A 13127-nucleotide genomic window follows, 5' to 3' on the forward strand; every position below is an offset into this window, starting at 1 on the left:
CTGTAGTGAGGGTCCTCTCTGCCGGGAAGCATCCAACGTTGTTGCTGCAATGATGTTGACATTTACCATCCTTCATACTTTGCACGCCGGCTGCTCTCTGGGTGAAGCATTCAGAGCAGGACACGGACGCTTCCCTCCAGGAGGGAAGCCACCATATTGCCCGCTCGAGCGTGGCGGCATTCCGGTCGGGAATCACAGCTCTAGCTATTGTTGTAAAACTAATAAATTGTTTTAAAAAGTTTACCAAATTTTATTACAAATATTGATCTATTGGCGTGTAGAAGGAACACAGTGGATTCTGCATCTAGTGTATCTATTCTGTTGTGCTGAAAAAGGTTAAAAAACTAAGGATATCCCCATTTGTTCCCAATTGGCTATGGTCCTAGATTGAACACATAAAAAAATATGGAGCTAAATTAATTTTCATGACTGCCACAATTCTCAACAGGAAAAATCTTCCCATAGACATGGACAAAAGTTGAAATTCAGATTGAGGAAATAATAAGTAATATTGGATAATCTGATCGATTTGTGGTGTCCCGGTACTGGACTTGGTCCCGTACCTTTTGGTTGTGAGTCCCCATAGTCAGAGTTCTTCATGCTGAAAGGGCTCTCCTGTTGGGATAACCCCTAGTTGCCTCCTAGTATTCTTAAAATGGTATATATTTAATATGTTATGATATAGTGTAAGTAATGTTCAGGACCTTAGGTCACGTGATCGATGATATATGTGTTGTATTAGAGGTTAAGGACCTTCAGGTCATGTGACTAGGTCATGTGTTATATCCATAATCATTTGTAATAGGACTGACAGGTTTGAAGAACCAATAAGCTTTGAACCTGCCCCTTGACATATAAGGGCGCTGTTAGCCAATGATCGCTCTCTTGTTCCCTGATCATCTCTAGAGAAAGCATCACTCTGTACAATTCTGCAAGAGAACGTAGGCCTAAAGCCTACCTGCTTGAAGTCTGCATGCTAAACCGTGAGTAAATCCAACTCCATCCTAAAATCCTACGTGACTACTGAACCTAAAATATATCCCTAAATTCAGTGGAACAGCGTAAAGCAAGGATTCAAAGCTTATTCCCTACAAGGTCCCAGCCCACCTGTGAGGAGCCTAAATTCCGGTCCTCTTGTAAAGACAGTTGTTAATTGCATCCTGCATAAAATCTGCAGTAAATTTATTTCCAGTTCAATACTATTCTGGCTGTGGACAATCCTTTATTCCTCCCTATCGCTCTTGGGACGGGTGGCGGTAGGACATATAGATACAGAGGAAGCCCGCACCCTGGCGTCATGACAATTAAGGGTTAAATCTATACCCAGCAACACCATCCTGCAACACCCCTGTTCACCCTTCATCCCAAGTCACCACAGATTCAAATAACAAAAAAGGGTCACGGAATTTAAATACTGTAATTTATTTTATTAAATGGGCACTGTCATTAAAACTAATTATTGTTATTTTGCTGGCAGTAGTCCAAAATCAGGAAATGCAGTCTGGAGTGCTGTGGGGAAGGGGGGGGGGGGGGGTCACACCTGCTGGGGAACGCCCCTTCTCAGTCTGTGAATCTGACTGAGACTGAGCAGAAAATACAGAGTAGAAAACAAAAAATGTATAAAAATAAAGGCAGGGGGTGGTTTATCATGATGGGCGCAGTGAACTGGGAGAATTATGAAATGTAACAAGTTCATGAAAGGTACTCTTAAGTTTTTATTAGACTTCCAACATGAATTTTACTTGGTGACCCAGAGTTCTACCAGCTGCTACGCTGAATTTGGTGGGTGCAGTATTTTAAGGTTTGCTGGACAATAAAATGTGTGTTTCAGGTGCTGAAGGCCTATATAACTGTGCTTTTACATTGCATTGCAAATGTATTTCGATGTTTTCCCTGTTCACTGAGCTCTCCAGCTTGCAGATGTTGAGGTTTTGCTATAATGTGTCTTGCATTGGATTTTCAGAAAAGAGAATCTAGTCACAAGAAAAGAGAATCTAGTCACAAGAACAAGCTCCTAGCCAATAGCTGCAGGAGTTGTCCTTACTCCACCTCTCTAGTCTGGGATTCAAGGTGGAACCTTTTCCTATTCAGTTCAGTGAAGCCTTGGCCAGAGCAAGTAAAGTATGCTAGATAGGCAGCTTCTAGCAATAGGTCATAAATCCCGCTGCAAGGATTGAAGCGTACTTGCCATATCACAGAAAAATTAATGCTTCTACAGTATATGTTTCTCACTAGATCGTGCAGATGCTTTACATGTCTTCTTGTGTGTTTAGCTTCTGTATTTGGATCACAAATCCTTCTGTTCTGCTGCTCACTCATTCTGACATCCATGCATTCACTTCATCCCTGATTCTGCTGTGCTGTGCTGGGTCTCTTCATCCAATCACTGCAGGCTGCTCTGTAACCCCCACCTCTCTGTTTTCATGTTGCAGTCTGATAGACAGGGGTGAGCACAGAGGAGTGCTAGTCCCACCCTCACTTCCTGGACTTTGTCCCAGCCTGTGCTTCAGCTGGGACAAAGATGATGCTACAGCCAGACAGGATTATGTTCTAGATGGTATGGGGACCCCTAGTGGTCTTTTTTTTTTTTTTTTTTTTAATAAGCCATGATTTTTATTTAAAAAAAAAGATTTAAAAAAATGTTATGACGTATGTTAGAAAGGTTAATGTTTCGCCAAGATGTACAACCTATTAAAAGTTTTTGAATCCAAAAGTGCCCATTTAAACAATAGTATAGTATTAGCAAACAGTAGAATTTTTAGCCAAGCACCAAAAATGCATTATAAATCCAATAAATTATAACAATGAGGGTATGTTCACACGTACAGGATCTGCTGCTTATTTTTGCTGGATATTTTCTGCAGCTGATTTTGCTTCCCGTTGAAGTTAATGGGTAGCAAAAACAACTACTCAAAATATGCAGCGGATCCTGTACGTGTGAAGTTCCCTAAAGTATGATTGTGCCCGAGAAGCTCCATTGCCATTGTTGTCCTATTTGCCAATTAATTCTTTGGGCTTTTGAATTTAGGAATATAGAAAAATAAAGCTCCTTTGCCTACAGTCTTGTGACAAGTGCTATGCAAAGAATGTGAATTGCAGTGCATGTGGCACTAAATAATCTTGTGACCACTCAGAGCAAAATATAAAAGAATGTAGAAGAAGGGACCTACGTCAGAACCCGCCTTTGGCAGTGCGGTGCGTCTGCTTTGCCAGTAGTTAATGCACGTTCGGATTGTACAGAGCCAATTCTACAGAAGTGCCATTTCATAATCTTCTGGGCAATAGGTGGTTATGGCTGATGGGAATAAAATACATTTTAAATTATCAACCATTCCCAGAACAGGAAATAACTGATCAACTGGTATAGGAGATAACTTTTTAACTTATTGGTGCCATATGTCATAGATGTACAGCACCAGGCGCTTGTACTAGAACCCATTCCGCAGTGAATATGCTGTGGCTGATGGTTTTAGCGTAAAAATACAACCATATTTTATTTATGACTATGTTCTCAGCAAAATAAGGGGCTGAAAACATAGTCCAAATTTTAAACATACCCTAAGAGACAGCTGAGAGCCTAACAAAGACCCTTAAAGGGGTACTCCGGTGGTCAACGTGTTTTTCCGTTTTTGGCTTACCCTATTTGTTTTGTTTATTTGTATTCTTGTTGTTTTGCCCACTCTATTTCCGTTCTTTGTTGTCTTTTTATCCCCCACTTTTCCTATCTTTGCTTCTGTTTCCTGTTTCTTGCTGTGCTGAAAACTACAAATCCCAGCATGCCACATGCCTTGCTGGTTTGGGGTGGCTCCTTTTTTTTTGTTTGTTTGTTCTGCCCTTTACCCACCCTAATATTTTCCCGGGTCAGCCCCCTTATACACAGCACACTAATATAATCAGCCGGTCCGGGATGGAGGTCTGCGGCTGGCGGGTCGTTCGCATACTGACCTGGTATGTGGGGGTCTGGTGACAAGTCCAGCCCGCTGCTCGTCCGAGGAAGAAGGGGAGATCTTGGAGCCGCAGGAGTCGCCTGCTGGAGGTGCTGCACGGGTGGAGCTGAGAGTCAACACCAGGGGGGGGCTGGCCCCTTCCCCTGTGGCCATTGACGGAGACCGACGTGGAGCCGCGACCGTGGCCAATCGGGCTGCGTGTGTCTTGCTGTCTGGAGAGGAGTCGGGTTCGAGGAGGGATCGTCCGGGATCGTCTGGAGCCACAGCCGCTGGGCGGTCCGCCCCAGAGAGGTTGGGTGAGTGCACCACCAGCTTTGGGGGTGATGGGGCGGGGGTGGGCGAGGGACTGTTTGATTTGTTGCGGGAGGTGAGGTCTTTGTTGCAAGGGCGCGGGGGGTCTGTAGTGGGGTCTCCGGCAGCGGTGTGGGGTGTGTCTGGCTCGGGAGGGGGGTTTGGTGCCGGTGTTAGTGGGGTGGCGGCGGTTGAACAGGTGGGGGCTGCGGTGGCGCCTGGTATAGTGTCGGGGTCGGTTGGGGTGGTCCCGAGTGTAGGGTCGGCGCCTGTGGGGGAGGCGCCTGGGGCGGTGGTTTCCGCCCCTGTGGTTGGGTCGGGGGTGCCGGCACCAGTGGTGGTGCCTGATAAAGCTGTGGATAGCGTGCGCTTAGCGGACTCAGCTAAGTGTGAGGTATATGTCTGTTTTGAGGGTCCGTTAGGGGCGCATGTGAAGGCGGAGATGCGGGAGCGTATTTGGAAGGGGGAGTATGTGGAAATTTTTTCCCTGCTCCCTTTGGAGAAGTTTAACTTAGATAGGGTGAAGCCTGATGAGTCTAAGAAGGAGGAGGAAGAGAGGCGGCGGTATCGGCTGATACCTCGCACTTTCGCTAATTGGCTTCAGGCGTTTGCCATCTTGGGGAGCGTGGTGGGGGAGAAGGCACCTGAACATTGCTCGGCGTTGTTTTGCTACCTTGATTCGATAGGTGAAGCGTATAGGGTCTACGGCGGTAACGCTTGGCTCCGGTATGACGAGCAATTCCGCCAGAGGAAGGCTGTGCGTCCGGCTTTACGTTGGGACCATAAGGATATCAGCCTTTGGATGCGCCTCATGTCGGGCCCGAAGACTGGGACTGGGCAGCAGTCCTTTCGGGAAGGGGCCGGCGGCTCGGGCTCAGGGGCTGGGCGGTCGGCTGGGGGGGGTAAGGGATGTTGTTGGCAATACAATGAGGGGCAGTGTCGCTTTGGGGCGGACTGCCTCTTCAAGCACGAATGCTCGGGTTGTGGCAGCGCGCACGGTTTGTCGCGGTGCTTCAAGCGGGGCAAGGGTAGAGGGGGTGGAGAGGTTGACTCGAAGAGGGGCGACGCCGGTGAGGGTGGCAGAGATGCTGCCGTTCCTCGCCCGGTACCCAGATAGGCGCGTAGCTGCGTTGCTGAAGGAGGGGTTTGAGTGTGGCTTTCGGATTCCTTGTGAGTCTGGGGGCCGAACTGAAGGGGTGCGTAATTTGTCCACGGCTTTGGCTCATCCGGATGTGGTGGCAGAGAAGCTTGGTAAAGAGGTGGCGCTGGACCGTATGGCGGGTCCGTTTGAGTCTTTGCCGTTGCCAACTTTGTGCTTGTCTCCTCTGGGACTGGTGCCCAAGAAGGAGAAGAACAAGTTCCGTCTCATTCACCACCTCTCTCATCCGGAGGGGTCGTCGGTGAATGACGGCATCGACCCTGCCCTTTGTGCGGTGTCTTACACCTCTTTTGATGAGGCCTTGGCGTGGGTGCGGCGGTTTGGGCAAGGGGCTCTGTTGGCCAAAACTGATATTGAAGCTGCGTTCCGGTTGCTCCCCGTGCACCCGGACAGCTTCCACTTGTTGGGTTGTTGTTGGGAGGGACGGTTTTTTGTTGATATGTGCCTCCCGATGGGGTGCTCTATTTCTTGTGCGTATTTTGAGTATTGTAGTACGTTTCTAGAGTGGGTGGTGCGGTCCGAGGTGCAGGTGGGTTCAGTTCTTCACTATTTGGACGACTTTTTGTTTCTGGGGCCGGGGGGGTCGGCTTTGTGTGGGGTTTTGCTACAGACTATGGAACGTGTGTCCCGGAGGTTTGGGGTCCCGTTAGCCCCTGACAAGACTGAGGGCCCGGCTACTGAGATTAAGTTTTTGGGGATAGTGATAGATACTGTGGGGATGAAGTGCAGGCTGCCGGGGGATAAGTTGAGGGAGTTGCAGGAGGCTGTGTCGGGAGCGGTCAGGGTACGGAAGTTGCAGTTGCGAGATTTGCAGTTGTTGTTGGGACGTTTGAACTTTGCCTGCAGGATCATGCCCATGGGGCGTGTGTTTTGTAGGAGGTTGGCGGCTGCCACGGCGGGGGTGAGGCGGCCGCAACATTATGTTCGGTTGTCGGCAGAGGTGCGGGCGGATTTGTTGATTTGGCAGGAATTTCTAGGGTCTTACAATGGGAGGTCGTTGGTTATGGAGGAGTTGGTGTCCAGTGAAGCACTGGAGTTGTTTACAGATGCTTCTGGTAGTTGTGGGTTTGGGGCTTTTTTCCAGGGGCAGTGGTGTGCCGGGACGTGGCCTCGGGAGTGGAGGGAGGCTGGTCTGGTGCGCAACCTAGCGCTGCTTGAGTTGTTCCCGATCCTTGTGGCTGTGGAGATTTGGGGTGCTTGGCTTAGGAACCGTAAGATCTGATTTTGGTGTGATAATTTGGGGGTGGTTCAGGCGGTGAACGCGCAAACTGCGTCTTCCCCGCCTGTGGTGCGCCTGCTGCGCCGGCTGGTGCTGCGGGGGCTTGAGTTGAATTCGTGTTTTATTGCTCGCCATGTACCAAGTGTGAAGAATACTATAGCTGATTCTCTTTCTCGCTTTCAGTGGCAGCGGTTCCGGGAGCTGGCTCCGGCGGCGGAAGTGCACGGTTGTCCATGCCCGGATTGGCTATGGAAGCTGGTCTGAGGGATGCCTTTGCTTTGGTCCGGCGGTCAGTGAGTGAGTCCACCTGGTCAGGGTATGGTGGCGTGAGTGGGAGGCGTTGCTGTCTGATGTTGGTGGGGTGGATGGTTCTGGTGGATGGGAGGCGTTAGTGCTGTTTTATGTGGGGTGGTGTTTTGGTGAGCGGGTGTCTCCTTCTGGTTTGAGTCAGCGTCTGACGGCGTTGGCATTTTGGTATAAAGTCCGGGGGTTGGCGGACGGGACGAAGTCGTTTTTGGTTCGGCAGGCAGCGAAGGGTTTCAGGAAGGGGGCTGCGGCGCGGGACACGCGCAGGCCGGTCTCTTTTGCATTGTTGGAACGGTTGGGGTCGTTGGATGAGGTGTGTGTGTCTGCTTATGAAGTGGTACTGTTTCGTTTGGCATTTTCGTTGGCGTTTTTTTTGTGCTTTTAGGGTTTCGGAATTGGTGTCGCCTAGTCGGAAGGTGTCGGGGGGTTTGCAGTGGACGGAGGTGAGTGTAGTGGATTCGGTCTTGGAATGTTTTGTGCGTAGGTCAAAGACGGACCAGTTGGGTAGAGGGTTTTTGGTCCGTTTGGCGGAGCATGGGGAATCGGCTATGTGTCCGGTGAGGTGTTTCGGGGCTTTTGCGGCTTTGCGGCCGGGGGTTGGTGGTCCATTGCTGCTGCATGTGACTGGTGGGTTCTTGTCTCAGTATCAGTTCATCCAGGTTTTTCGTCGTTGTGGGGTTTTGGCCGGTCGGGAGGCGGGGGAATTTAGCTCGCATTCGTTTAGGATAGGGGCAGCCACTGAGGCTGCCCGGTGGGGGCTGGGGGCTGAGGTGATCAAGCGTATCGGCCGGTGGGAGTCTGGGCGGTTCCAGGTGTATGTCCGGCCTCATTTACTGTAGGTGTTGTGGGGTTGATTGTTTTGTTTGTGGTCTGTTTATTTGTTCCTTTTGTGTCTTACAGATGCTGGTCCTTGCTTAATTTGGATTGTGGGTCACTCTTACGTACGGAGGGGTGGCGTGAGGGCTGCGGTGAGGCCGGACGGTCGGCAGCTGGGTTTCCCTAGGGCTGTTGCTCAGGTGCGCTGGTTGGGGCGTGGTGGGCTTTAGTGGTCGGAGCTCCTCCCGTTCGTGCACTCTTTTGTGGAGATGGATCGTCCCCCGGACGTGCTTGTTGTGCACGCGGGGGGGAACGACTTGGCTGTGCGTACTTCTCGGTCTCTAATTAGGGATGTGAAGATGGACTTGTTGCGGCTGTGGTCGCTTTTCCCTGGACTGGTTGTAGTTTGGTCCGACATCGTGGCCAGGCTGAGGTGGCGACAGGCGAGGTCAGTGCGCTGTGTCAATAGGGCTAGGGCTCGTGTTAACAAAGCGGTGGGTAAATTTGTTGCAGCTAACGGGGGTTTGGTGGTCAGGCATATCGACCTGGAAGTTCCTTCGGTTGACTTGATGGATGGTGATGGGATTCACCTTAATGGGATAGGTTCTGACATGTGGGCTTTAGACATTAGAGTGGTGGTGGAGCGAGCCGTGGCTTTGTGGAGGGACGGCCGGGTGTAAGGTTTCACACCCGGCCGCCGTGGCTGGAATGGAAAGGGGGGACTTGGAGGCATGGCTGGGAAAACGGTGGCAGTGGCCCGGTTATACCGGCCCTGGTGGAGCTGGGATGGAACTCAGCTAGTCGTGGCAGTAGATATCCTCCAAAGGTGGGGCCCTTGGGTCAGGGGGTTAGGCGACTAAGGGCTAAGTAGGAGGGGAATAGGAGTTGGTTGCCTTCAGGTCTCCCCTTCTGCTGGGGGTTGGTTTATCTCAGGGGTTAAAAATGTTTGTTGCACTTTACATGATTATTATGGGTTATGTTATTACCCCTGTGTTTTGTATGATATTTATATATGAAAAGTTATATATTTTGTTGGTTAAAAGGTTAATAAAATGGGCCGCTGTGGCCTTTACTACCACAATATTGGAGTTGTGTCTTGTTTAAGGGGGAAGGTGGGGTAGTAGGCCTTCGGATCTATACGATCCCCTAGTCAAGAGAGCCCCTGTATAGGACAGTATGGGAAAGGAAGGGGCACATGACAGGGGGGGTATAAGGAGCCAGTAGGGGTTAACTATAGGTCAGTAGGGAGAGCGGGAAGATGGGGGGGGGGGGAGGAGATTGCAGGACTATAAGAGGGGACAGGAACCGGAAAGAGGGTCAGTCACTGGTCAGCAGGGAAAGTTGTCCCGCCCGCCCTCTATTGTGCTTTTGGGAGGGGCATGGGTGCTTGTCGCAGCGGCTGGAATGGAAAGGGGGGACTTGGAGGCATGGCTGGGAAAACGGTGGCAGTGGCCCGGTTATACCGGCCCTGGTGGAGCTGGGATGGAACTCAGCTAGTCGTGGCAGTAGATATCCTCCGAAGGTGGGGCCCTTGGGTCAGGGGGTGAGGCGACTAAGGGCTAAGTAGGAGGGAAATAGGAGTTGGTTGCCTTCAGGTCTCCCCTTCTGCTGGGGGTTGGTTTATCTCAGGGGTTAAAAATGTTTGTTGCACTTTACATGATTATTAGGGGTTATGTTATTACCCCTGTGTTTTGTATGATATTTATATATGAAAAGTTATATATTTTGTTGGTTAAAAGGTTAATAAAATGGTCCGCTGTGGCCTTTACTACCACAATATTGGAGTTGTGTCTTGTTTAAGGGGGAAGGTGGGGTAGTAGGCCTTCGGATCTATACGATCCCCTAGTCATGTAGTTTTGCAACAGCTGGTTGGGAAACACTGGTGTAGCATGATGTGTATGCTGAACAGGCTAGAACAGTGTTTCCCAAATAGTGTACCTCCAGCTGTTGCAAATCTACAACTCCCAGCATGCCCAAAATCTGTCAGGGCATGCTGGGAGTTGTAGCTTTGCAACAGCTGGAGGCACACTGGTTTGTAAACACTAGCATACACACACACACACACAACAGGGACTACAACTCCCAGCATGTGTCATTCAGGAGTCCCCCCTCTCCCCTCACATATAGGGAGAGATTTATCAAAACCTGTGCAGGAAAACTTGCCCAGTTGCCCATAGCAACCAATCAGCTTGCTGCTTTCATTTTTATGAAGGCCTGTGAAAAATGAAAGAAGCTATTTGATTGGTTGCTATGGGCAACTGGGCAAGTTTTCCTCTGCACAGGTTTTGACAAATCTCCCCCATAGAGATCATTCCCATTATGAGATTTATTCCCCTGCAGTCCGTACATCCCCAGCCCATGCTCCTTCTCATCCTCCCCTTCAGATAACACTTATCTTCTCTGTGAGGTCCTTCTCCTGTGCAGACCTGTGTCCTTAGAATACAGAGCAGGGGGAGGGGAAGTGAGGAGCTGTGTACTCAGCTGGATGAGATGAGGGGGCGTGGCTTATTCCTCTCATGCAGACAGAGAAAAAAAAAAAAGCTGTGACATCTTGTCCACAACAGACTCAGAACTGTGGACGACAGTAAAAGAAAACCCTCTGAACTACAGAACTTCATGCCCAACAAACAGGTAAGGAAAACACACACATGCTGCCAAAACATATAACACATGTATATTGCAAAAAAACGAAACTTACAAAGAAGGTGCCATATAGTCAAAAACATTAACCACCGGAGTACCCCTTTAAGGCTGTTCTGTGGGAATCCCAGATAGGGCATTCCTGATGCATGGTCTAGCACAGTCTTTTCCAAACAATGTGTCTCCAGCTGTTGCTAAACTACATAATAAAAAAATAAAAGTTAAACTCTGAAGGCCTCCTTGTCAAACAAAACATGTCCACAAAGAATAATAAAAAATATTTTATTAAAACAAAAAAAAAAACATACACAATACATAAAATAATGTATGTATGTATGAGTACTGTTATTAATCTGTGCATATAAGGCATTCATAAAACTATGGATAAAAACAAAAACAAGACAAAACCATGACGTACAAAAATCAAAACAAAAACAAATTGTGTTTTATGCTTTTTTATGTGAAATGTATACTCAGGTTTGTCCATAGAAGATATATTATGTCACTTTGACCCGTTCTGTGCGAGTTCCTTCTCTCAAGGGCAAATTGCAGCCATACCATTTTTTGTTTCTAACTTTGTTGTTTATCCTAAGGGTAAACCGATGGTTTATAAATTACAGTTCACTTCCCTTGCACTTACACCCTACACTCTCACTTTTCATAACATCAGGGTCTGCAAAATAATAGAAACCCCTAACGAAACATAGAATTTCACATTTTGAACTGTTAAGCCATGTTCACACGGCTGAAAATGTGCAGAATGTCCACCTGGAAAACACAGATGGACATTCCAAAAATGTACACAATCCGGCTGGCGCTAGGACCGCTTGGAAATGCCCAGTCTTCATAGACGGCAATGCATTTCCAAGCAGATTCTGCAGTAACATTAGACATGTCTATTCTTTCTGCGGACGCCAGAATCAGGATTTCTGAGGCAGATACATCTGCCACAGAAATTCCACTGTGTGAACAGGGCAACAGAATCCCATTGAAATCAATGGGACACTGCTGCAGTGAAATGTCCGTATGGAAAACTCCAGCGGAATTCCGCAAGGAAATTCCGGCTGAATTCCGCATGGAAATTCCGCTGTGTGAACATACTCTAAGGCTATGTTCACATGACAGAATGTGCTGTGATTCTCCGTGCGGACATACCGCAAACTGCAGAAACATCATTAGACATGTCTATTCTTTCTGGGAATGCCAGAATCGGGATTTCTGAGGCAGAAACATCTGTCACAGAAATTCCACTGTGTGCACAGGGCAACAGAATTCCACTGAAATCTGAATCATTTAAATATGCCGAATGTCCATCCGGTATGACATTCGGCACATTTAACCCCTTAAGGACGCAGGACGTAAATGTACGTCCTGGTGAGGTGGTACTTAACGCACCAGGACGTACATTTACGTCCTAAGCATAACCGCGGGCATCGGAGCGATGCCCGTGTCATGCGCGGCTGATCCCGGCTGCTAATCGCAGCCAGGGACCCGCCGGCAATGGACGACGCCCGCGATCTCGCGGGCGTCCGCCATTAACCCCTCAGGTGCCGGGATCAATACAGATCCCGGCATCTGCGGCGGTTCGCGATTTAAATGAACGATCGGATCGACCGCAGCGCTGCTGCGGGGATCCGATCATTCATAACGCCGCACGGAGGTCCCCTCTCCTTCCTCCGTGCGGCTCCCGGCGTCTCCTGCTCTGGTCTGTGATCGAGCAGACCAGAGCAGGAGATGACCGAAAACACTGATCTGTTCTATGTCCTATACATAGAACAGATCAGTATTAGCAATCATGGTATTGCTATGAATAGTCCCCTATGGGGACTATTCAAGTGTAAAAAAAAATGTAAAAAAATGTAAAAGTAAAAGTAAAAAAAAAGTGAAAAATCCCCTCCCCCAATAAAAAAGTAAAACGTCCGTTTTTTCCTATTTTACCCCCAAAAAGCGTAAAAAACATTTTTTATAGACATATTTGGTATCGCCGCATGCGTAAATGTCCGAACTATTAAAATAAAATGTTAATGATCCCGTACGGTGAACGGCGTGAACGAAAAAAAATAAAAAAAAGTCCAAAATTCCTACTTTTTTAATACATTTTATTAAAAAAAAAATTATAAAAAATGTATTAAAAGTTTTTTATATGCAAATGTGGTATAAAAAAAAGTACAGATCATGGCGCAAAAAATGAGCCCCCATACCGCCACTTATACGGAAAAATAAAAAAGTTAGAGGTCATCAAAATAAAGGGATTATAAACGTACTAATTTGGTTAAAAAGTTTGTGATTTTTTTTAAGCGCAACAATAATATAAAAGTATATAATAATGGGTATCATTTTAATCGTATTGACCCTCAGAATAAAGAACACACGTCACTTTTACCATAAATTGTACGGCGTGAAAACAAAACCTTCCAAAATTAGCAAAATTGCGTTTTTCGTTTTAATTTCCCCACAAAAATAGTGTTTTTTGGTTGCGCCATACATTTTATGATATAATGAGTTATGTCATTACAAAGGACAACTGGTCGCGCAAAAAACAAGCCCTCATACTAGTCTGTGGATGAAAATATAAAAGAGTTATGATTTTTAGAAGGCGAGGAGGTAAAAATGAAAACGTAAAAATTAAATTGTCTGAGTCCTTAACCCCTTAAGGACCGGAGGTTTTTCCGTTTTTGCATTTTCGTTTTTTGCTCCTTGCCTTTAAAAAATCATAACTCTTTCAAATTTACACCTAAAAATCCATATG

The sequence above is a fragment of the Hyla sarda genome, chromosome 1, assembly GCF_029499605.1.
Source record: "Hyla sarda isolate aHylSar1 chromosome 1, aHylSar1.hap1, whole genome shotgun sequence".
Taxonomy (NCBI): Eukaryota; Metazoa; Chordata; class Amphibia; order Anura; family Hylidae; genus Hyla; species Hyla sarda.